Genomic DNA, 23,421 nt, shown 5'->3' with positions numbered 1-23,421 from the left:
CACTGTTTCAGTTAAGTCAAAACAGCACAGATTTCTTCCATGCTGATGAGCTTAGTACTTCTATCACCAGAAGAAATAAGCAAGTAACACACACAGATGCAAGAGCATCAGGGAGTACATTGGAACTGTGCTGTTGCAATCTCTGAAACCTTGCATGGACAACAACAGAAAACCACAAGTCAAAACTCACTTGAACAGTAGCATCTGAGTAAAATAAATTAATATCATCATCCTCTCCCCTACGTGAGGGCTCCTTACCCTCCACACCCCAGACTGCCAAATGTTACAGGGTATAACACCATGACCAGAGGGCTGAAGCCCATCTTTTATTCATGTAGTGGAACAGCAGAGCCAAAACACAAAAGCTCCCTTTCCCCATCTCCTTTTCAGAACATCAGTAAAAGCCCAGATTTAGATTTTCACAGCTATATCTCACTGAGATGTGAGGCCCTTCTCTGAAATGGACAGTAATATTTTTCCAGTGTCACCGCCTTCTTTTTGGCTTCAAAGATCCAGAGCAGCTGTGCTAGTTTCCCAGGGAGAGGAGCATTTGGTCTTCCCACCAGATTCTGTGGGAGCTGCAGATGCCACAGCCATGAAGATTACGATTCTTCAACGAGGATCGGGGCTCAGGAGGGGAACAGTTAAAGGGGGAATAAGATGATTGTAGGGCACAGAAAGGCAGTCTTATGAAGCACCATCTCACAGAACTATCAAACATAACAAAGTCAAATAGAGTGCAAACTCTCATTTTTAACCATCCAGTAACACACTGATAACACTTTCACTTTTAAGAGCTTTTCTCATAGAAGATGCTCAATGAATTAGTGATGGCAAAATCCTGAGAATGCCTGCAACCTCTTAATCAGATTTCAAGTTCCTCCACATTGATGTGCTTTTCCTGGTGCCATGTGCAAGCGCAACAATACCTGAAAATTCGATTACAGGCTTTTGTTCCATCTCAAAAGTCATCTCTGATATTCTTTTATTATAGTTACAGTGAAAAGGGATCTTGCAGAGCTTTTAGAAATGCTGACATCAAAGCCCATCTAAGATTAGCAAAGTACTCATTTGCTATACGGTTTCAAGGACTACAGGAAGCTTCTCCCTTATTTAGCAGCTATACTCATCTCTTAAACATTGAGAGTAATTTAGATACTGAAAGGCAGAAAGGGTGCAGGGAATGCCTAATTCTTTGCCACACAGAGTAGTGGGTACATTTCAAATGAGGGCTCCTATCCATCTCAACTGTACACAGCAATTCAGCTGGCAAGAGAAAATGTTCATTAGCAGCATACAGGTCAGAGACAATGTGGTCCTCTCCCCCTCCCTTCACTGGCTCAGTCACAGCAAAAGCATCTGCAACAAATTAATTCCCCGGTGCACTGCAGCCCTCTAGCCTCACGCAGGCTGCACGTTCAGCATCTGCTGCCTTTCCTCACAAGTCCATGGGATGCTTTCAGCCAGTTGTCACAGCTTCTACAACTGTGGATTTTCAAAGGGTTTTTACAACTAGATACAAGATGGATCTTCAAACCCAGAATCCAAAGACAACAAATATGTTACTTTTCACACATTGTCCAATTGAAAAATGGGAACAGGTTCTTCTTGCAAGAAGAGCTAGGTACAAAACTTCAGAGGACCCACATGCCTTTAAAAACCATAGCATTACAACCAGTCTAAGCTCCTTAGGAAGAACCCTTGACGACTATTCTGTCTCTTGATAGAAACAAGGTAGGATATGAACATTTCAATGTACTGCACATTTTGACAGCCATAGACAATCAGCTATGAGTAATAAAAGAGCAGCAGTTACGAAACAACAGACCAGAAACTCACCAAAAACACTGTTGTGTAATTTTATTACTATTAAAAGAGTAGCTTAAAGCATGAGTTTCAGAGGTGTGCCAGTCACTGAAGATCCTTTACAAAGTTCATACAAACTTGATGTAAAGAGGGACAAAGAGAGGGAGTAGTATTTACAAAATTAGAATTGCCAAATACAGACATAAGTTACGGAATATCAACCAAAGCTGATTTTTATTAGCCCTTCAGTTTCTAATTTTCAAAGCTTCCTGACACAGACAGTCCCTTCCTTCTATGTCAACACCTCCTTTTGGGTTCCTTTTGTCACCAGCTTGTAGGAACTTCCAAGGAAACAAACATGGTCCAGCTCAGGTCATCCTAGCACCACTTGCCAGAGGGAAATACCTCCCATTCCAAGAGTGGTGTCATTGTTGTAACCATCACTGTGATGTCCTCACTGGGAAATGGCTGGAAAGGACAGAGGAAGCAAAACAAGTGAAACCCATAAGACTTATTTGCCAAGAGATTGCAGCAGCCCTTTGGAGACCAGTGATGTGATGCCTACACGTATGGGCAGGAAGATCTGCCTCTAGAATTTGTCCTTACACCAAGGCATTAGTTACAGCAGTTAGCCTCCATAACCTGCCTGCTGGACTTGCTTGTTGTGGTCCCATACCCCTGCATGCAGAAGGACCCAGCATGCCACCCACCCTCAGGATAGGTTCTGTCAGAAACCTTCCCCTCTGCTTCTGGAAACAAGTTCAGTTTTTCACCTCTTGAAGCTGCTGCTCTGTAGTATCAAAAATAGCTCTAGTTGTGGTAGTAGGATCCCAGTAGAGCTTATGTTTCTTCCAATTTACTGTAACCTGAAATAAGAATGAAGCAGCCTAGACAGGAAAACCTAAACTTTAAGCAAGGAGCCTAGGATCTTTATCACGCACTTTCCTAAACAAAAAACAAACAAACAAAAAAAAAACACACAAAAAACAAAACACAACAACTTAACACACACACAATCCACCACACTGAGAATCACATTGTTCCTTTAGCACGTGCAGCTCATCAGGTTTCATAGCTCAAAACCCCGTTACCCAAATGTTTCCTCCATGCACTTGTGTTTCCTGCCCATTTCTCTAGTAGCCCTGCATAACTTGAAACTTCCTTTTCTCCCAGCATATCACCATACAGAAGGGGTTTAAAACTTCGCTATGTAAGGAGGAAAGTGACATCATCCTCCTTTGCAAGGACCAGAAGTAAAAATTAAAAAAAAACCGCACATAGTCATGCTCTTTTGACTGCAGAGGGACACATGGTAAACACTTAAGAATAAACAGCAATAACAAAAAAATACCAAAAGACAATACTGGTAGACTTGACTTTTAGAATTATAGATTCTTTTTAGTTGGAAGGGACACTGAAAGATCACCTAGTCCAACTCCTCTGCAATGAACAGTGACACAGCTAGATCAGGCAGCTCAGAGCCCCTTCCAGCTTGACCTTGAGTGTCTCTCAGAACAGAGCATCCACCACCTCTCTGGGCAGCATGTCCGACTGCTTCACCATCCTCTTGTAAAAAACTTCCTTATATTCAGCTGTCTAAATCTCCCCTCTTTTAGTTTGAAACCATTCCCCTTGTCCTATCACAACAGATTTCACTAAAGAGTCTATCCCCCTCTTTTTCATAACCACCTTTAGATACTGAAAGACCACTCTCAGGTCTCCCTGGAGCCTTCTCCAGGCTGAACAGCCCCAGTTCTCTCAGCCTGTCCTCACAGGGGAGGTGTTTCATCCCTTGGATCATTCTTGTGGCTCTATCTACAATATATGTGCATGTGACTACTTATAGAATAGAATGACAGAGTCCTCAACAACAACTCAGCATTTTGAATATCCCTAGTAATACAGATGTAAATTGGCCTAGTTTCAATGGCTTTCATCTGTCATCTAAAGCTTCAGCTTAGATCAGCAAAGGCTCTGACTTCTCTTTTTAATGACACTTATTTTGTTCTATATTCTTCCTTGCTGTGCACTAAAAACTATTATCTGGGGAAAAAGGCAACAGGGCTAAGCTCCAAGTGGGAAAGAAAAAAAAAGTAGCAACAAAAACACATTTCTTTGGACTAAAGCTGTGAACAACAGGGCTTTCTATTAACTAAGCACTGATATGCAGTATTTACTGGCTGCATGGTAGCATGCCAGTGTCTGCTTGAACCAATCTGTATACCTACAGGAACCTAAGAACACCTACAAAACCTGTTCCCTGTCTAGATAGAACAATCCAACATGGGCCCAGAGCACACCCTATCCAACAGTAGGCTGTCCCTACTGCGGCACAAGAGCACCAAGTGGTAAAAGAAGAAAGCTAAGAAGCTACAGAGAAGGTTGGGACAGAAGCTGTGACATGCTCCAAATGCTAAGTCATCCCTGCTCCTCCCTGTTACTCACTACTCTTTCAGAGTTTTCTGCTTTGCTGGTACTTGCTGTTATTCCCCCACCACCACCACCCCCGGGGAAAAGAGCCAAGTTGCTCTCATCTTTGAGAGAGCTTGTTGCTTACTTTTCTCCTCTGACAAGAGCACCTGTTTACAAGTTCCTGTAAATGGCTTTGATGAACTTCGATGAGGGAATTACTGTTGACAGAGTAAGAACCTTTGGCCAAAACAAAGTTCAACTCAAACAAAAGCTGAGCCAGCTTTCAAGCTTGGTTAACCACAAGTATGAACCCCCTTTTTTGAGGCACCTTCTGCCAACCTTGGGAGCTAAAAATGGAGAGTGGAAGTAGATGAGATACCATCTTTGAGGAGCTCTAGACTTGAGCAGGAGCCAAAAAATATTGGAAACAGATTGTTCCTAAGAGGAAACATTTTTTTTTTTTTCCCCTCGAAGTTTCTCAACAAAATGGAGACATTGCTTACCTGAAATTGTGTCTAAACTGGTGGAATAGCAGTGTTAGAGCTGGGCAGGAAATACTTTTCCTATCCTATAAACAGAAGCCTTCCTTTGCTCTCCCTCCCTCAGTTCTTCCTCCTGAGGAAATTGTGCCTTTGTTATTCTTCTTACTTAAGGAAAGCAAAGCAAAACAACAGAAGAAAAATAACAGCAATGAAGAAACCATCTGTGCTTCCCATCATAGTTAGCAGACAAGAAGTTGTGCACTCTCCTGTGTTCCTGGAACATAGGAGATTGAGATTCAAATTTGTGATCTTCCCAGATCAGGCAGAGTCTTTCTATATACTTTGTAATCACAGGATTATTATTTTCCTCTCTCCCTCTTCCTCCAAATTGAAAGTCTATGTTGGATTCAGTAAAGCGACTGCAACAGTAGTACTGTTATTTCCACAGAAATCCAGGATATCTTGAGTTTTCTGTCTTTCTTATACTCAGGGACCTAACTTAATCTTCCATCCTTCAGTGTACTTCCCTCGATCTGAACCTTCACAGGTAGACATTACCCTTTTTCCCTACACTGTTCTACTTCCACAAGCATAGGATCCTTACCACCATTAAATGAAGAGCTACTGATAAAAAGCATCATTTTATGCCTATTAATCAGCATCCCTTTGAAAAGCTTGAGGTCTTCTCCATCTCACTTTCTGAGGAAGCCTGCATTCATCTTACACAAAAATCTTGAAGCTCTGAGACCAAAGCTTTGTCATCATTGACTATTTTCAAATCAAAGAAGATAAGCTTGAATATATTGTCTCCTCAGTTACTCTACAGTTACATAACTGTAGACACTCTGCTCAACTCAAGTAGACATTTGCTTAACTCACAAACTGTATCCCCCTATCTATTCAATGACAATTTTTCCTAAGAGAGGTTCTGGTCAACATTAAATACTCCACAGGATATCAGCCTGTCTGGAGTCCTGACACATGCTATGAATCTAGAACATAGGCAGTCACAGAGTCTACCACTTGCTATCTCTTAAGAGTACTCAAGTTTCCCCTGGGAGAGGCAATAGAAACTGCAAAGACAAACTTGAAAGTCTTCTCTAATGTTGACAAGATTATTACTGATTACTTGAAAACCATGTCCCGGGCAACAAGAGAGATCACCAGACTTATGTTAAATAAGTTACTTCTCATGAGAAAATAACATATCATTGACAGGTAAGAAAGTGTCCCAGTCTGTTATTCCTACTGTTTTTCAGTCCAAACGTATTCATCTTGGTTATTAAACTTGAGAGGAAGTTATATACACCACATAAATTCAGAGCTTCTCCCAGAAACGTCTGACTTAAGATGAAATAAGTGAGCTCAACAGGCAGAACGAAACCAGTCTGGCAGCTTTACACAGGGAAACAGTTGTGTTGATAGGCAGAAACTTTTGAAACAGCAGACAAAAGGGTGTACAGCTACCATAACCAAAGTGTTTTAGAAAGACTTCTGAAACTGCTGACCTCAAAGAGTGCTGGAAATCATTTGTCATATTACTTTGTAGTTCTGCACAGGAAACGTGGTCTGGTAAGATTTTACTTCCCTGTACACATTTTCTCTCCTCCTTCACTTACACAAAGAAAGTGCCAGGTATATCATGGAGCAAAGACTTCACCAAGTGGCCCCAGTCAGCATTAGGATAACTGCCATCTTTGCCTTAATCCTCAGCAGCATTCTTCAAGGAATAAGGTCAATAGTGCATACCTCAAATCATATACGGCTACAGGACTGACAGGTTAGCATCTGTAGGCAGCAGAAGAAATGCCTTATTACTGATAGCCCCATCCCAAGAGGAAATTGAAGTTCTCGGTTCAAGAAAGAAAATAAAATCTATTTTCAATGCCTTTAGCCAGCCTGTGAAGCGAAAAGGCCTTTTACACAAGTTGTCACGCAGATAATTAGAAGAGGCAATAGGTTTGACCTACAGATCAGAAACAATAGATTCATTTGTTCTGATCCAGATTGAGTTAGATTAGTGCCAACATACCACAGCAAGAACTCAGACTACCCCATCTTCCACAAAACTGAAATATGCCTACATGTGCACACATGGAAACATTCTTTCACAGAACTTCAGTAGATCCAACTAAGACTGCGTCAGAAATGAGACCACATATTAGTTCTGTATGCTGATCAATTAATGTATAAATCAGATCATCCTCAATACCTAATATCTCTACTCAGAAAAAACAACAATGAACCAAACAACAGGGTATGATTTTTGTAGAGAATATCCAGCTACAGGCTGTTTTCTTTTTTTTCCCCCCCAATTCTAAAGAGACTGTAAAGTTCTTAAAGACAGTTCCAGGTAAAGCTAGAATAATTCTTGATAAAAGTTGTAAAATTCTAATTTGCATACGCTCAATAGAGAAAAAACATTTTCACACAGGCAATTTGAGTGTTGTTTTTCCTGTCAGCAAGGAAAAGGTTGAAAAAAATAGATTGAATTTTTATTATCTGTTCACAAGGCTGCTTACTAGAGCTTGGTAAAATGTGAGTGTCCGAGATAGCATAACTGAACCTTAATTTAAAAGTCATAGAATGCCTTAAGCTGGAAAGGACCTTAAAGATCATCTAGTTCCAACCTCCCTGCCATGGGCAGGGCCGCCACTCACCAGATCAGGCTGCCCAGGGTCCCATCCAACCCAGCCTTGATCACCTCCAGGGATTGGGCACCCACAGCTTATCTAGACAGTCAGTGCCAATACATCACCACCCTCTGAATAAAGAATTTCTTCCTAACATCCAACCTAAGTGCCCCCTCTTTTAGCTTAAAGCCATTCCTCCTTGTCCTGTCACTACTAAGACTGTAAAAAAATTGGTCCCCTTCCTGCTTGTTAGCTCCCTTCAAGTACTGGAAGGCCATAGTGAGGTCTTCCCAGATTCTTCTCTTCTCCAAGCTAAATAAACCCAACTCCCTCAACCTTTCTTCATAGGAGAGGTGCTCCAGCCCATTGAACATCTTCAGGTAGCTCCTCTGGACCCATTCCAAGAGTTCTGCATCTTTCCTGTACTGGGGGCTCCAGGCTTGGAAGCAGTAATCCAGATTGGGCCTCACAGGGACAGAGTAGAGGGGGACAATCGTCTTCTCCCTGCTGGCCATCTCACATTTGATGCAACTTAAGATACTGTTGGTCTTCTGGGCTGCAAGAGCACACTGCTGACTCCTGTCCAGCTTTTTGTCCATTAGTACCCCTAAGTTCTTCTTTGCAGGGCTGCTCCCAAGTTCTTCTCCCAGCCCGTACTCATATGTGGGATTCCTCCCTTGAACCAAGCACCTTGCACTGGCCCTTGTTAAACCTGATTAGATTCTCACATGCAACTATTTTCTTTTTGCCAGTTTACAGTGGATGGGAACACTTTGTGTCAATTTCAAGCTAGAAAAAAAAATAAAAAATCCATTGATTTAAATGAATTAAAAGAAGTCTTTGGCACACAAATTTATAGTGAAAATACCCTTGCAGTCAGCCTTTGTTTCACCATATACATGGCTGTGGCAGTTTAAAACCAGGAAGTTAGATTTGGCCAGACATAAGTCCCTTGAGACACAGGGTTCCTTGCTAAACACTCAGCTGTTGCCCGTCATCACTACTGTGAGTGGAGAGAGCCAGCACCCCTTCCTACTTACCTCAGCTTACCGTGTCTGTAGCACATCTCCTTTGTCAGCTCTCTGCAGCATGCTAACTATTAACTGTATTCTCTTGAATTGCTTTGATTTCTAAGACTCCTCTATCTTTTTTCGATAGTCCCTCACTCTCGCTAGACTAATCCTTTGTGCAAGGCTCGAAGAGTATGGTCTCATTAAAGGCTGCAGCAGATGGCAAAGATGCGCTATGGGAATGACAGCAGGATGCGCATGAGATCTACATGAAGGAGTGCTGAATCAAAGCAATACTGTGCTATGGCATCATTCATCATTGTAGAAAGCAAGATATAAGGTTATCTCTGGAGATTAATTGTGTAAAGTCCCACACGGTCCTTCCAACCATCGACATGCAGTTTCTGATACTGAGCAATTCCAATCCCTGCCATTCATCTTGGTGGGTCAGCATGGGATTGGAGTGGGGGGGAGGAAAGGGATGATCGGAGAAGCACTTTATTGCCCATATAGCTCTTTCTACAGGGAAACGAACAGCCTTATAGAGCACTAAGAGTTGAGGAAGCTAGAACTCAGCCATGGGAAAAAAATGACAGGAAGAAAAACCATCCACACAAAGCCACGAGGCAATAATCAGGAGCAGAGCAGGAATAAGGCGTTAACCCTCAAGCACTGCTAATTCCCCTGGACCATAACCTTGTTCGCAGAAAGGCTGAACAAAAGCAGCTTCCCCCTGAACTCCAATCAGCTCCTTTACCAGATACTCCTAAATCTAACTTTATCCCCTGATTGCTGCAATTCCACTACATTAAAGTGATTCTCTGAAGTAACTCTGATTCATTCACAATACTGCTATTTAGCAACCAGAGCATGAGAGTGATGCAGTTATGTTTTGATTTCAATTCAATTATCAGCAAAGCCATAGCAGAGATCCGAGATGTGCTCAATGGAGCTGTGATCGCATGCTGACGGCACCTTTCTCTTCTTCCCCAAATTAAATCCTTTCTGGAAACATCCCTCTGCCACACAGCCCTGTAGCTGTCAGAGACTAGGGGCACACATGGTTTATATGGGTGCTCCTCCAGGAACAAGGGGACATTTTCTTTGTCAGAAGAATATCGAGGTCTCTCCTTGCCTCCAGGGATAAAGCTAGCTTGTGGAAGCAGAGCTAGTCAGAGAGACCATAGAAGTAGGGCTGGAGGAAAGGGAAATACCACATCCCATAGGGACGCAGGCTTTTCACGTGAAACAGAAGTAAGAGCTGAGATTAAAATAGTTCAAAAGAAGCGCTTCTCTTTTCAGAGGAGAAAGGAGAAGTCACCCCAGGCCAGACCAAGAACAGCTCTTGCTACAGACTTATTTCAGCATAACTAGGACCAGTCTATCCAAGCAAAGGGGCTGGGAGCCCAGACCTCAGCACAGCAAAGAAAAGCACAACTAAGAAAAAATGACTCTCACATTTAACTCTACTGCAAACTTCAAACATCAGAGCAACAGAGTTTCAACATTTGAAGGTATAATTATCCCTTCAGAAAGCAATATTTTTCAAAGGACCCTTTCAATCAGACAGCTAAAGAGAGGCTAGGATATAATGAAAAAGGACACAAAGACTTTCTGCAGTCAGTTCCCACTATCTTCTGTTCTGATGATTATAGCTAAGCTACTGCAAAAGGTTGTTAAAGGTAGAAATCAATACTTACCAGTAACTTTTAGCAGAGATCTACAGAGCTCAGTCCACAAAAACTGCTTCTGTACTCAGCACCTACAGCTCCACAACACCACCTGAAGACAACAAGAAACTACAAGCAGGACCAACTTCATTCTTGGCAGCACGTCCAAAGGGCCCTTTACAGAGGCACCTCATCATTAGCCACAGCTGGTGAGCAGCCACTCAACACAGATGTAGGCTCCAGTGCTCATAGGTCCTGAAAGTAATTACAACTTTGGCTACCACATGCTGGGAAATTGAATCACATCCTTCAGGTGGTCTGAACGAGCAGAAGTGGGCCCTACCTCACACGTAGGGAATTAAAGCAAAAGAAGCTCTTCTAGAAAGCAATGGGTCACTACTCCAGATTATTAGTTCAATTCTCTACCAAAAGTCTTGGTGCTTGTCTTGTTCCCATTTTTTTTTCATTACTTCTGAGAAACTTCTGAGTAGCATCTAGCTCTGCGTGTCCTAGATAACACCCATTGCTTTTCTACCTGGAGTTGAAAGAACCTGCTTTGGGGAATGTCTATGCTTTATCTGGAGGAACAAGCCACTTTTAAGTAGCGTTTGCTAATGTGACTAAGCCGTATCACTAATGTCTGCAGCAGAGTTCTGCTGGGAAGCATCTGTATTTCCTTAAAGCCTGACTGGAAGCTGTGTTAGCTCTAATGGCTGCCCCAGAGATGCTTCTACAGCACTGTGAGCTCCGGAGAGCAATCCTCTCCCTCTGTCTTTTCTTTCTTTACTACTGGGGAAGGGTTTTTTACTGTAATATTAAAGACTGCAGCTTTGACTAGGTTGATAGCTTAATTCAAGAAGTTGTCACCCTCAATTCGAAAGTAACAATGCTGAAATAAAAACATCCTTCCTTGTCACCTCTTGGAGATACAAACAAAGCCAAAGCTATTCATTTATTTTCTGTGGCCCCTGGGAGCTCTGAGGAGCTGCATGTCCTGCTCTGAGGAGCCATCCATGGCTGTTTTCTTGCTGTTTTACAGCTGGTGATTTACAGGAGCAGTTGAAATCTGTAAGAGTAAATGCTATAGTTTTATTTTACATTGAGGTTTTGCCGTGTCTCATGTTCCATTTAACAGAGTGCAGTGATTCTTAAATGGTTTAAAGGCTGTTTTCTCGGAGCAAGACCTTATAAAACAGTTGATTGTTTAATGTGAATTCAACAACAGAGCCACAGCAGTTTCCCTCACTAAATTCCATCCTTCTGGTGGAGCTGCCTGGCTTTGAGGGACGTAAAAGGATCAAATTTAGATTGGAGACCTAACTTGGGATGACTAAGTTAGGTGAGAGGAATCCCAACCAAGATGCTGCAACAGCTGCTGAGATTCTTTATGGAGCAGCCACCACATGAAACGTAACACCAGATTTTCAGTGGAGTACATCGCTGTTTTTAGAAATTAAGCTTCCCCAGCCATGTTCTTGTTTTGGAATTCATTTTAATGTTGAAGATGCAGGACGTACTTTGGTTCATCACCACCTAAGTGCCTAAGTCCCAGTGGCTTCAGTAAGAGTTAAGATCATTCAACCTTGGGACTTTGAACTCCATTTAATTTTCCTCTCCAGTGATGATGTAAATAAATGTGAGCCTTAAATCTTTACATAATGGACAAATCAGTAGGTTCCATGAATATTTCTGAGCAGAATTCAGTGAAATCTGGGAGGAAATATCCTCTCCTGAGGCCTAGATTTGCTGGTATATGGAAGGAGATATTGCTCCCTTCACTCATATTCTCTGGTGGAAAAGAGCAGCCCAAGTGCTGGGTGGTGGTTGTAGTGGGGTGCTGGTAACCCTCCTCTGTGCACCTCACCCAGCCATGGGCCTCTCCACTAGATCCCCTTTGTTGGCTAGCGCTGGTTTAAATGTGGTAGATCTTTTTCTATCACATCCTTTTCCATCCAGTCACACACCTATGGCTGATTAGCGGCCATAAGCAAATGAACAGATCATGCTATCTGTGAGGTCTAAAATTAGCTACTGTTAGCAGCCATCTTACACACGCTGATACTGCACTGGTATCTAACTGGTTGGTATAGTCTGTTTTATTCCTCCTTATGTGCACAGCCAAGCAGGACAATAGTATATAATTGACTAAATAGTTTTCAGCAGACTCTCTGTACTCAGTGAAAACAGCCCCAAGGCATAATACCATTTGCTGTTCTGTTGTATTCATATCTGGGATGTACTTAAACTATCACATATACATTTACTTACTAAGAATATTAAGATTTTCACACACAAGCCATGCTAGTTCTAAAAACAGTAATCTCCTAGACAGCATTTTTTCTAAGAGTTAATATGACTGCTTACTGCTACACTTGATACACACTGGAGTAGGGAGAAGTTTCTTTAATTATTTAGAAGCTAAGAAAAAAGGGGGAAAGAAAGAGTAGTAAATCATCCCTGAAAGATTCTTAACCTTTCCCAGGCAAATATTTTGGATGAATTTTCTGATTTTAAGAAAAGAAGAGAATTACTCATCACATTTGTGACAGTAAGTTACAAGATATCCTGAATTGATAATTTAACATATAAAATCATAAAAGATTTAGCTGCCAAGTTGAAAAAAATCTCAAAAAATTCTAATTCCCTGAACTGTTATCTTTACTTACTACTGGCGTGAAGCCAATGAATAAATTAATGTGGTAGGAAGAAATGGTTAGACAATGACTTATCTTAGTAGACTGTCAAGTGTTCACCAGCTATTTGGGTGAGCCAGCCAGCCATCAGTCACAATGTTATGCGACTGCTGGATATAGCTCTGCTCATACGGCTGGAGTGTTCTCCCTAGCACACCCCCTCGTAATGTACTCCCTACATTACACCAGGCTGGGCGCAGCGTAGTGGAGGCCCTTGTTTCCTGGCACCTCCTAACAGGAGACGGTGTGGGCACAAGATGGCAAAGGCTCGGAGTCAGCTTCAAATGTTGACAATAAAACAACAGCTGCAGAAAGAGACACTGTGCTGTAAACCAGGATGTAAACTGCTCTCAGAAAGGAGCCCAGCTGGAGTTCAAAAAAGATGTGACTGCAGGTTTGAAAATAACTTTTTGCCAGAAAACAGCTTGATCTTGACTGAAAGCACATACCAAACTGAAGTTTCTCTAAGCAAAAGGTTGCATCTGACTGTGAGTGAAGTGATTAAACAACAGCTTTAAGGTTCAGCAACAAAAGTCTCAGCAGCATCTGAAGACATTTAAGGGGCCGGATAGTCCTTGTTTTACAGCACGACAAGGAGAGAAAAAATGCCTTCAGAAAAGAAATGGGAATGAACTGCATGTAAGAGCAAAATGGGGTTCACCCTGATCCTTCAGGGCAAATACTCCTGCTCTTGCTCACCAGCAGCCACTGCCTTTGTTTCCAGGGCTAAGTACTATTCTAAGCGCTTTTCAGTAGTTGAATAGCTAAACAACTTGCTGCTGCCTGAGTGCGCTGAAGGCTGAGCCGTGGCTCACAGTGGCAAAATAGGCTGCAGACCTAACTGACCCACACAAAACCATCGGACATGCTGTCTGTGGGCTTGTTTGGTTAATTTTTGAAGATTCTGCAGCTAGGTTGAAGCTTTATGGCCTTCAGATGTGGGAGTGAGGAGTGGTGTTAGGAGCAGGAAGGTAGACAAAAAGGGAGAAAAGAAATTATTTATTTCCCTCTGAAATTAAGAAGTGGCTGACTTCAGCTAAACTAAAAACTCACACTTGCCCTCACAGATGCTCATCATGGGCAGGAGAAAAAACACAGGAAAAATTACCAAAAACGTTGTTTAAATTCTGCAAATAGCTAAATTAAGGGAATTGGACTAGAACTTCACTTTACAGTGGATGTTATACAGGCATGACATAATACTATCTATTTTTGAGTACTTAAAATTTGCTACAGTCCTTTTAAACTCCTCCAGAGAGACCTAGACAGGCTTAAACAGTGGGCCCAGGTGAGCACCAAACTCAAGTACAACAAACCAAAGTTCAACAAACCCAAGTACAAGGTCTTGCACCTGTGTCATGGCAATCCCTGCTGTCAGTGCAAGCTGAGGGACAAAAAGATGAAGGACAGCCTTGGCAGAAATGACTTGGGAGTACTGGATGGCAAGATGGACATGAGCCTGCAATATGCCCTTGCAGCCCAGAAAGCCAACCGTATCCTGGGCTGCATCAAAAGAAGCATGGCCAGCAGGGAGAGGGAAGTGACCTTGCCCCTCTGCTCTATGGTGTTGAGGCCTCATCTGGAGTACTGTGTCCAGATATGGAGTCCTCAGTATAGGTGTGGCGTAGACCTGTTAGAGCACATCCAGAGGGAAGCCACAGAAATGATCCAAGGGATGGAACATCTCTTTCTCAGGACAGACCGAGAGCTGGGGCTGTTCAGCCTGCAGAAGAATAGGCTTCAGGGAGATATCTAAAGGCCTTTCAGTATCTAAAGGAGGTCTGTAAGGAAGAAAAGGACAGACTCCTTTGCAGAGTCTGCTGTGATAAGAAAAGCGGAACTGGTTTCCAAACTGAAAGAGGGGAAATATAGATTGGATGTAAAGAAAAAGTGTTTTACAATAAGGGTGGTGAGGCACTGGAGCTGGCTGCCCAGAGAGGAGGCAAATGCCCCATTCCTGAAGACATTCAGGCGCTCTGAGCAGACTGACCTACCTGTAGGTGTCCTTGTTCATTGCAAGGGAGTTGGAATAGATGACCCTTCAGGGTCCCTTCCAACTCAAACGATTCTACAATCCTCTGAAAAGCTTTGCCCTTGCTGATGCCAGCACAACAAGCATCTGCCCTTTCACATCACATGGCTTGGTGCCTAGATGATGTTGAATCAAAGCCTCAGCACAATTGAACAGTCTCCGGGATATCCCTGTTCATAGTTACTTCATTGTTTGGCATGGCATCAAACAGCAATGAGCACAAGCAAGCAAAGCGTAACAAGAGGATGCCTCTCACCAGCTACCCACAGCTCCCACGGTCTTTCCTGTCTGTGTGTGTTTTGGGGGGGGAAATGAAACATCTCAGTCAGGACACACTTAATAGTCAGAACTAGCACAAGAAAGCCTTGTAATATGTGTCTAGTGACATGCTAGGCAGAAATGACAGTAACCTGATGGAAATATATGGAAATTCAACATCCTGCCTCTCCATCCCCCCTCCCTACCCCCTGGTATGCATGACTTTGAATCTGCTTTTGAGAGCCCCTGCAGTGCAGGGGCTGCCCATCCATCTGGCAAGGTTACAAACACATTTCAGCGCTGTCTGCAACGAGCCTGATGTAACCTCCCTTCTCCAGCCCCTGTTCTCCTCCTCCCGAGCTTTGTGTGCTGCGGAGGAATGACGACGGGCAAAGCAAAACCAATGAATCGCAAAGAATCGCGGGGCCCAAACCGCCCAGTCCCACGAGGGGAGCAGGGGGTGGGGGAAGCAGGAAAGGGAGAAAGGGGGGAGAAGGGGAGTAGAAAGAGGGGAAAACACAAAGAGCTCGCAGTAGTGGAGGAGTAATGAGAAAGCCAGCAGGGACAGGCTGCACCCTCGCTGCAGGGCTTAACACTGGGTTATGGCTTGCTTTTGCAGCTATGTTACATTTGTCAAAATCTCTGGTTCTGGCTGTCGAGGTATTTACATGATGCTTGCTCATGACAGCAGCCAGCCTGTCACTGGCTTCCCCTCTCTTCTCCAGGGCAGTAAAGGAGAGAGAAGGCCTTTGTTTTTTTGTCAGTTGTCATTTTTTTTTTCTACTGGAAGCTTTTCCTTAGCTAGGTCACAGAGTAACCCCTGTTATAGAGGAGGCACCACACACTGCAGGTGTTGATGATTGTTATGGCAGGTGTGGTAAAATTCTGCAGTTCCCATATTAATCAAGAATTGCCTTTACTTTATCTAAGAGCTGAAGCGTAGATTTAGTTATTCAGCAATTTATTTTGGTTTCTTTCTGGCACTAAGGCAAGCTACTGTACACATTAATCAGAAGTTCTACAGCCCATGATTTCAGGATATTTTATTAGAAATTAGCTAAGAAAAAATGGAAATATTGAAATCTCCCTCTGATACAACCCCATACAATAGCTCTTTTTATTTCAAGAGCCAGGATACAGCATGCAAATACATGGATCAGAAGCACTTAGGAATAAAACGAACTTGTTTCTGTTTCTCTAAGAAAGAAATTTATATTATCATTACATTTTATGGAGGAAGTTTCTGCCTTACTAGCTTGATTCCTCTGAATGAGAAGATAAACAGGGGAGCTTTTCTGAATAATCTGCTGAGGGAATGTTCACCTTAGACCTCCCCCAGCAATTTGAGGGGCAGCTGGACACAGGAACACTGGTGAAGACTGATGTCCAGAAGCCAGCTTCATAAAATCACAGAATCATAGAATGTCTTAGGTAGGAAGGGACCTTAAAGATCATCAAGCTCTCACCTCCCTGTCCCAGATTCTCCTTCTGCTCCTGGGTGCAACTTGCAGGCATTGTTCAAATACAGGTGCCAGCCCAAGTGGCCATACATCTGCAGCAGGAACATCAAATGTGTTAGCAATGAATGTGGGAACATCTCAGCAATTTTCCATCTCAGTTTTTTTTCCAAGAGCAAGTCACACTCTGACTCAGCCTCACTAAAAATAAGCCCTTCAAAAATTAAATAAATTCCCCTCTGCCACAGCTTCCAAGACTGCAGAGATTCCTGACCTCATATGAGCCTCTAGCAGCCTTCCACTGACTTAAAAAAAATTCCTTCTTTTGACCGTCGCTATTCATACACTGCACTGCTAATACTAAAAATGAAGCACTTGAAAAGACAGGGAGAGCAGTTGTATGGCCATTTGTTTTGTTTTACTTAGAGCTTCAAAGAAGTTTGAAAAGAAAGGTGTGGGCTGCAAAAATCCCTGTCAGGTCTGCAATCCTTATCAAATTGATGGTTCAACTCCAGCAAGAGGAGCAATATTCTTTGGCCCCGGTGTTCTGTATTTCAAAGGCAGATAAAACAGAAAACATTCCCCATCATTTCTGAAATTACCCCCACTCCCACATTTCTTTCTAACAGGAATTGAAGCTGAATTTTTGTTACTCTCTGCTGAAGCACACAGGCTACTGCAAAATCAAAATCTGCTTGTATAACTACAAATGAAGATCATGTAGCTGCTTGCAGCCTTTCATATCTATTAAACTTAATCCAGTTTGCCAGGCAACAAATAAGAGACGGGATCACTCGTGTGCTGTATTACTCCACTTAAGGGCCTGTTAACAATTTGCTATTGTTTGAAAAAAATTGCATGTCATCAGTATTAGTCACACTCTCCTTCCCAGGAACATAACCTTAATTACTCTTACTAGGTTTGCGTGCCTAATGTGTTTGGTCCCACCTATTTTGCTTGTGAACCTGTTATTTTCAATCACTGCCTTAAAAAGAAGTATTTAATTATGATGATCATGTTGCTTCTTCATAAAATGCTATGATACTTATTTTCCTCTAGGCAGCAAGGATGATCAGTGTTTTGATTGCTTTGTTTGGAATGGTTACTCACAAACTATAGATATAAATGGTTCAAAAAATAGAAAAATAAATTGACCCAGCTGTTTTGTCTTTTTTTTCTCCTCCTTGAAATTAAATGGATTTACAATGTTCCATATATATATATGTATATATATTTACCTTTGCTGCTTAGTAGAAGTTCCCTAACTACTGGTCCCTTTCTTTCATCTCTACTGCAAGACAGATACAACTTTCTGAAGACATCTCTTGTCTATTATCACGTACAAAAGGTCACAGGAGAAAAGGATCTGTAGAGAGTTGTTTACTTTTCCAGAAGGCAGTGTTTTTTGGATTGGTGCTTGCTTTGTCATCAAAGATGTCATCTTTGTACTCCATTTCCCATCAGCACTCTTTACAGCTTAAAGTGTGTTACAGAGTCACTAGTATGAAAAACCATTTTAGGAGATTAGATCATTTAGCATGGTATTCGACAATGCTGGTTCTTGCAAGCTCAGACTGTCCCAAAGGTGATATATGCCTTAGTGTTCTCAGCATAGGCATTGGTGGACTGAAGTCTTACTCTTTTCAAGAGAACTACTAGGTGAAGCTGAAAATATCTTGCTCCTGCCCTAGGCAGGCTGATGAAAATGTCCCAAACACCAGTCATTACTGGAAAAAAACAGAACTGAAGAGTTTTGTTAACATTGCCAAATTAAGTACTCAAAAAGCAGGTAATTAGAAATGTATCCTGTCCAAAACTACTTTGCCCACATCTCTTTTTTTTTTTTTTTTTTGTTTGTCATAGGAGCTATTTCAGTAATTGTACAATGTGTGTCATGCTCACTCGATGGGCAGGTGCTCAATATTTTCTGTTTCCTGTGCAGCCTTCTGCAAGTGAAACCTACTTCACTGCACACTGTGCAAACTCTCCAGAAAACTGGGTGTTTCCTCACATGGCTGTCCATCCTGCTGAACACTACTACAGTCCTTGAACCCACCTTATATGTCAGAATGTCAGTTCCCAAGCTGCTTTTCCCCATACTACAAGCCTCCTTGTCCCCCTTAAAAAATAAAGAAGCATCACCTGTGCTAAATTTGGTTTAATCACTGTGTCAAGTCTGACCCAGGATTTCTCTGATTATTGTAGGGACAGAATTGGATTTTTCAGAGCAGTAATCTGTTGCTCTAGCCTCAAGAGAAGCTTTTAATTTCCTGTACTTCAATGCCTAATTCATCCTAAGCCTTCCAGTTTCTCCAGCAGTTGAGGTTTTTCCCCTCCCCAGTCAAATTTGTCAAATCCATTTTCCCTCCTATCCCATCTTGAATTCTGCTCCTTGGCTTTCCCCTCAACAACGTGTTGCAACTTGGGTTGGGATAATCCCAGATGTGTGTACAGACTGGGAGAAGAACTCATTGAGAGTAGTCCTATAGAGCAGGACTTTGGTATTCTGGTGGATGAGAAGCTGAACATGTGCCAACAGCGTGCTCTCACAGCCCAAAAGGCCAACAGTACCCTGGGCTGCATCAAAGGAGGGGTGGCCATCTGGGAGTGGGAGGTCCAGCTTTGCACAGCACCAGCTTCCCTTCCTTCCCTCCCTTGTTGCTCCCTCCCTTCCCAGCTTCTCCCCATGGACAGTGTCTCACAGGGACACAGGGCAGCAGCCATCACACCGGCCACTTACCACAGTAGTTGAGCATGGAACACTTGTTTCAGCATCCAAGTGTTGCAGGAGACCCAGGGAGATAGATATAGCTCTCCAGTGCTGCTAGCATCTTGATAGTTAAACTAAATTAAATAAATAAAATGGTCACAGGTTCATAAATACAAGCAGTGGTACTGCAAAGCAGATTTTATCAAGCTGTTTTCACTCCATAGTGGGGAGTACTCAAAGACTACTTCAATAATAACAAAAATTTCCAATTACAGATGTGCTGCAAAGTGGGAACTTAGTAGAAAGGTAACAGAAGGTGCAAGTACAAGAACTAATCTGTATGTCTATTTTTCAGATGGGGCCATTTGTTGCTTTTTTTCCTTCTTATAGTCAGATATAAAACAGAAAAAAAGGTGAGAAAAACCATGTATAGAGGACCTAGTACTTCCAGTTCCTTGAGAAATCTGCCCAAAAATTTACAAATAAATCTATGTGAATAGAGACCATTTATTTAGACCATTTATTTTTTTCCTTTAGGATAACATCATCTTTTCATCTCTGTACAGATTGAACTGCAGGTTATGGTTGCATTTTCCTCTAGCTACACTCAGTGTTTATTTTTCTTTTTCTGCTTTTGCCTTAGAATCGTTCCTGGCACTTGTATAGTTATATTGCAGTTTTATGGATGAAAAGAAGTATGTATTTCTCTCACTTTTTTTCCTGCTATTCTATCTGTAAAAACTTTTTTCATCCTGTTGAAATAGACAAAAAACAGGCAATGAATCACCTGACAGCACATAAAAGCTGTAAGCAGAAGACTTTGCAAGTGTTGGTTACCAGTTTTGAAAGTCTCCATAAATAGCTATTGAGAATTGAAAAATGTAACAAAGTTACCACAAGCATGTGGGGGGGAGAAAAAAAAAAAAGAAGAGAAAGAAGTTGATATAAAAGTACATATGTTGAGGGAAGTTTGGGTATTTTCACTAACTTCCAATTTCACCTTACTACCATGGAGCAACATTAGCTCCACGTGCCCTTATAATTTATTTGTGCTTCACCAGGCAAATACTCCTTTTAATAAAATGAAGATTTAAAAGTCCAGAGCTCCCAACAAGATTCTTTACCTGGTGACAAGATTCTTTACCAGCCACAGATCACTGCCTCAGGACTGAAGGGCTCTGAGCAAGGAGGTCTGGTTGGCGGTTCTGAAACATCAAAGACCTCAGTAGGCTCTGCTGCAAGCTGCTGTCAACGCACCTGCCTGCCCTCCAATTCAGTGAGATTTCTACTGAAGTGTGCTAAAAAACATGGTGGGAACTGAGATTTTTCAAAGGCAAGCACCTACTCTCTTGTGATTGAGTTATCTCCTAAAAAGGGTTAATAATCAAATGATGGCAATTGTTGGGAGCTTTTTACTCTGTGAACAATATTCTGTGTGCTGTGTCATTACAAAACATTAAAACACTTTGAATATGCAAAGCATTCAATGACCAATCAGTACAGGACCAGAGCCTAATAGGCCATCTGAAAGAAGCTGTCTATCCAGCCTAGGAAGCCAGCAAATGAATGGAGTTGGGGAAGCACCTCATCAAGGACAGAGCAAAACTCATTAGGTCTTGTGGATTTCTTCCCAGTGTTCCCAGGGCTGAGACAACATTAGTGACAGTGACAGAACAGCTTTTGTGAGTCTGAAGTGATATTTCCTGCTCACAGGAGAACAGTTTGAACTTGCCTTCATCTTTTTGACCCATGTCACCAAAGGCAAGTGGGTCTTCTGGGAAGAAGAGAGTTGCAGTGCTACACATTTTGTTCTGTAACAAGTACATTTAGGGAAGTAAAAACAAATCAGCTAATGGTGAAAAATCAGTGAGCATAAGTTAAAGTGCGTTTAAACTCTATGCAGATGCCCTCGTTTGGGAATGAAGAAGTTATCCTCAAGACAAGATTACGTTACAGTGAGAATACAGTACATTGTCTGAATGCAGATTCTCACCTGGGGATTTAACACATCATGCACCCTGTAATTTACATTGTATGCTATCATCACACATTGAGTTGAACTGCTGTATAGTCATTGACTGTGACTCATGTTTACATAATCACAGATAAGATAACTCTTATCTTTCTGCTCCATCCATTCCTCCATTTCTGTCTCTTTTGAAGAAAGGTCTTCAGTCAACGTCAGAACCCTTCTATCGTGAGTATATGTGTACTCTGCCTGTCGCTGACTATATATAGTCCTATGACATTACCATAGTACAGCCAATACATGCAGTGACAACATTTCATATTAGCATCATTTGGAAACAAGTCAGGAAGTATTCCTTTATGGTATCCAGCAGATATTTTGTATAGCACACTTTTAAGAATAAGGACTGAAGTTAAGACTTGAGTTTGGTGTGTACGATAAGACATGAGCTCTGCAAAATGGCAGGTCGGACAGAAACATCTGTCCATGCTAGCTTCAGAACTGAAACTTGTATCATAACTTTATGCTATCACTATTGATATGGTTAATTAGTTCTCTTGACAGACAAGACTAATTAACTTAGGTTCAGCTCTGCTACCTTGCAGCTATACATCTTAAGGGAATCAACATTTGTTACTGCTGATAACTTGCAGCCCATGTTATGTGGTGGCCTGAGACAAGCCAATGGTAGCCTGCGTTTCCTGGCACCATGCTCCCATGTGAACTCCGAGGTAACCCTGAGATCTGTGGCAGCATTTTCTGGTCATCAGGAAAGAAGTAGCCAGAACAATGCTTCAGAGTCCCATGTGAAGTCTTTTGTAGCATTCTAATCCACTGTCTGAAAACAAGTCTCCCACTTTACTTTTTTTTTCCTTTAGACATGATCAGAATTTTTTTCCCTGACAATATATTGATTGAATGTACTGCAGTTTCATTGACATTCCTGTGTTAATTCCACTCTTGTCTGACATCACAGAAACTTTTGCTTGCTTATGCAGTGTAAATTAGCTTCAGCTCAATTAACCTTTTGACATACTGTTTTTTTCCAATTTCTCTTCAGACCAGCTAGCTTTCCTTTAGACCATCAGCACTCACCTTCTTTGATGAACATTTCCCCACCTTGCAATACTGCTCAGTTTCAGCAGTGGCAGATATGACTCAAGGGTACAAAGCCACTTTATGGTATGTTTTTCTTTAAGAAAGGCAGCTGAGTGCCTAGTGCCTGAAAAACTCTGGCCTTTGGACCAGAAACTCTGCTTTATTTCATTTAAAAAGAAATTAGAGAAGGGAAGAGCACAAGAACGGGGGACCCTGAAGTGCATTTTGTGAACTTTTCCATTTAATGTCTATACAAGGAAGAATTTTGCCCATGTTATCAGGGCTATGTGTATACATGATGCAGTATACTGAAGCAGTTTACCCTATTTATCTTCATTAACTCCTTTCCTTTAAGTTCCCCCTAATTCAAAAAGGCAAGCTGTGCTCATTATGGTCAAGAAGGGTATTATTGCATGTGAAGAACACACACATTTCTAATGGTGAACTCCTACTTAATTGAATTCAGCGAATGACAACACCATGACATTGCTAAGATTAATGACTCAATAATTTTTGAGACAAGGCAAAACGTGAAGTAAATTGATTGCATTATTTTTTTTCCTTGGGAACACCTCTGCATACTAGCTCAGCGGTGTCCTGGAGGGGACTCATTGCTGTTATACAATGAAGACCCGCTACCCCTTCTCTGTTCCAATCTTGCACTCTGACATTACTTTGGAGTAACTTCTAATGTAATTTCCTAGTTGCAGAGATGCAGGCTGAAGATAATTGCACTGAGATCTCGACAGACCAAATGATTAATGCAGAGGGCTTTTTGGAGTGGAAACTTCAGTTATTATTAGATTATTCAAGAGAAGAAGGTGCCAGAGCATGGAATAGAGAACTGCAACGACTGCACATTTCACTCTTGAAAAAATATGAATAGATTTTCATTTCTGCCATCTTGTTAGTAGCACTCATTCACTTAAAAACCTCTTCTTTCCTAAATGCAATGTCAGTTGTAACATCTTGCTTGCAAAGCTATTTGCAGACAATTTGATGGCTTCTTCTTCCCTACATGTGACTTAAGTTCACATTCAGTTTCACATAGTATATGGAACAGCGTCTGTCGAAAGAGTTTCTGTAAAATATAAAAATTGGGTTTGATATTACACAACATCATCTGCAATATCATATATATTTTTTACAAGATAGTCATGGTTAAACAACAACTGCAAATCTAGTGGGCAT

General features: G+C 41.8%; 1 long non-coding RNA gene across 1 annotated transcript; it reads right to left on the bottom strand.

Moving 5' to 3' along the window:
* Positions 1 to 1,539: 1,539 nt before the first annotated feature.
* Positions 1,540 to 10,356, bottom strand: LOC104909690. The gene is made up of 4 exons (XR_792521.2): positions 10,044 to 10,356; positions 4,722 to 4,833; positions 2,580 to 2,672; positions 1,540 to 2,274 (listed from the first exon to the last, which is right to left on the bottom strand). It is a non-coding gene; the product is annotated as an uncharacterized LOC104909690 (long non-coding RNA).
* Between the last annotated feature and the right edge of the window lie 13,065 nt (positions 10,357 to 23,421).

The sequence above is a fragment of the Meleagris gallopavo genome, chromosome 2 (genome assembly GCF_000146605.3).
Source record: "Meleagris gallopavo isolate NT-WF06-2002-E0010 breed Aviagen turkey brand Nicholas breeding stock chromosome 2, Turkey_5.1, whole genome shotgun sequence".
In the NCBI taxonomy this organism is placed as follows: Eukaryota; Metazoa; Chordata; class Aves; order Galliformes; family Phasianidae; genus Meleagris; species Meleagris gallopavo.
Note: the sequence above shows the minus strand (reverse complement) of the source record. Positions and strands in the feature narration are given on the sequence as shown.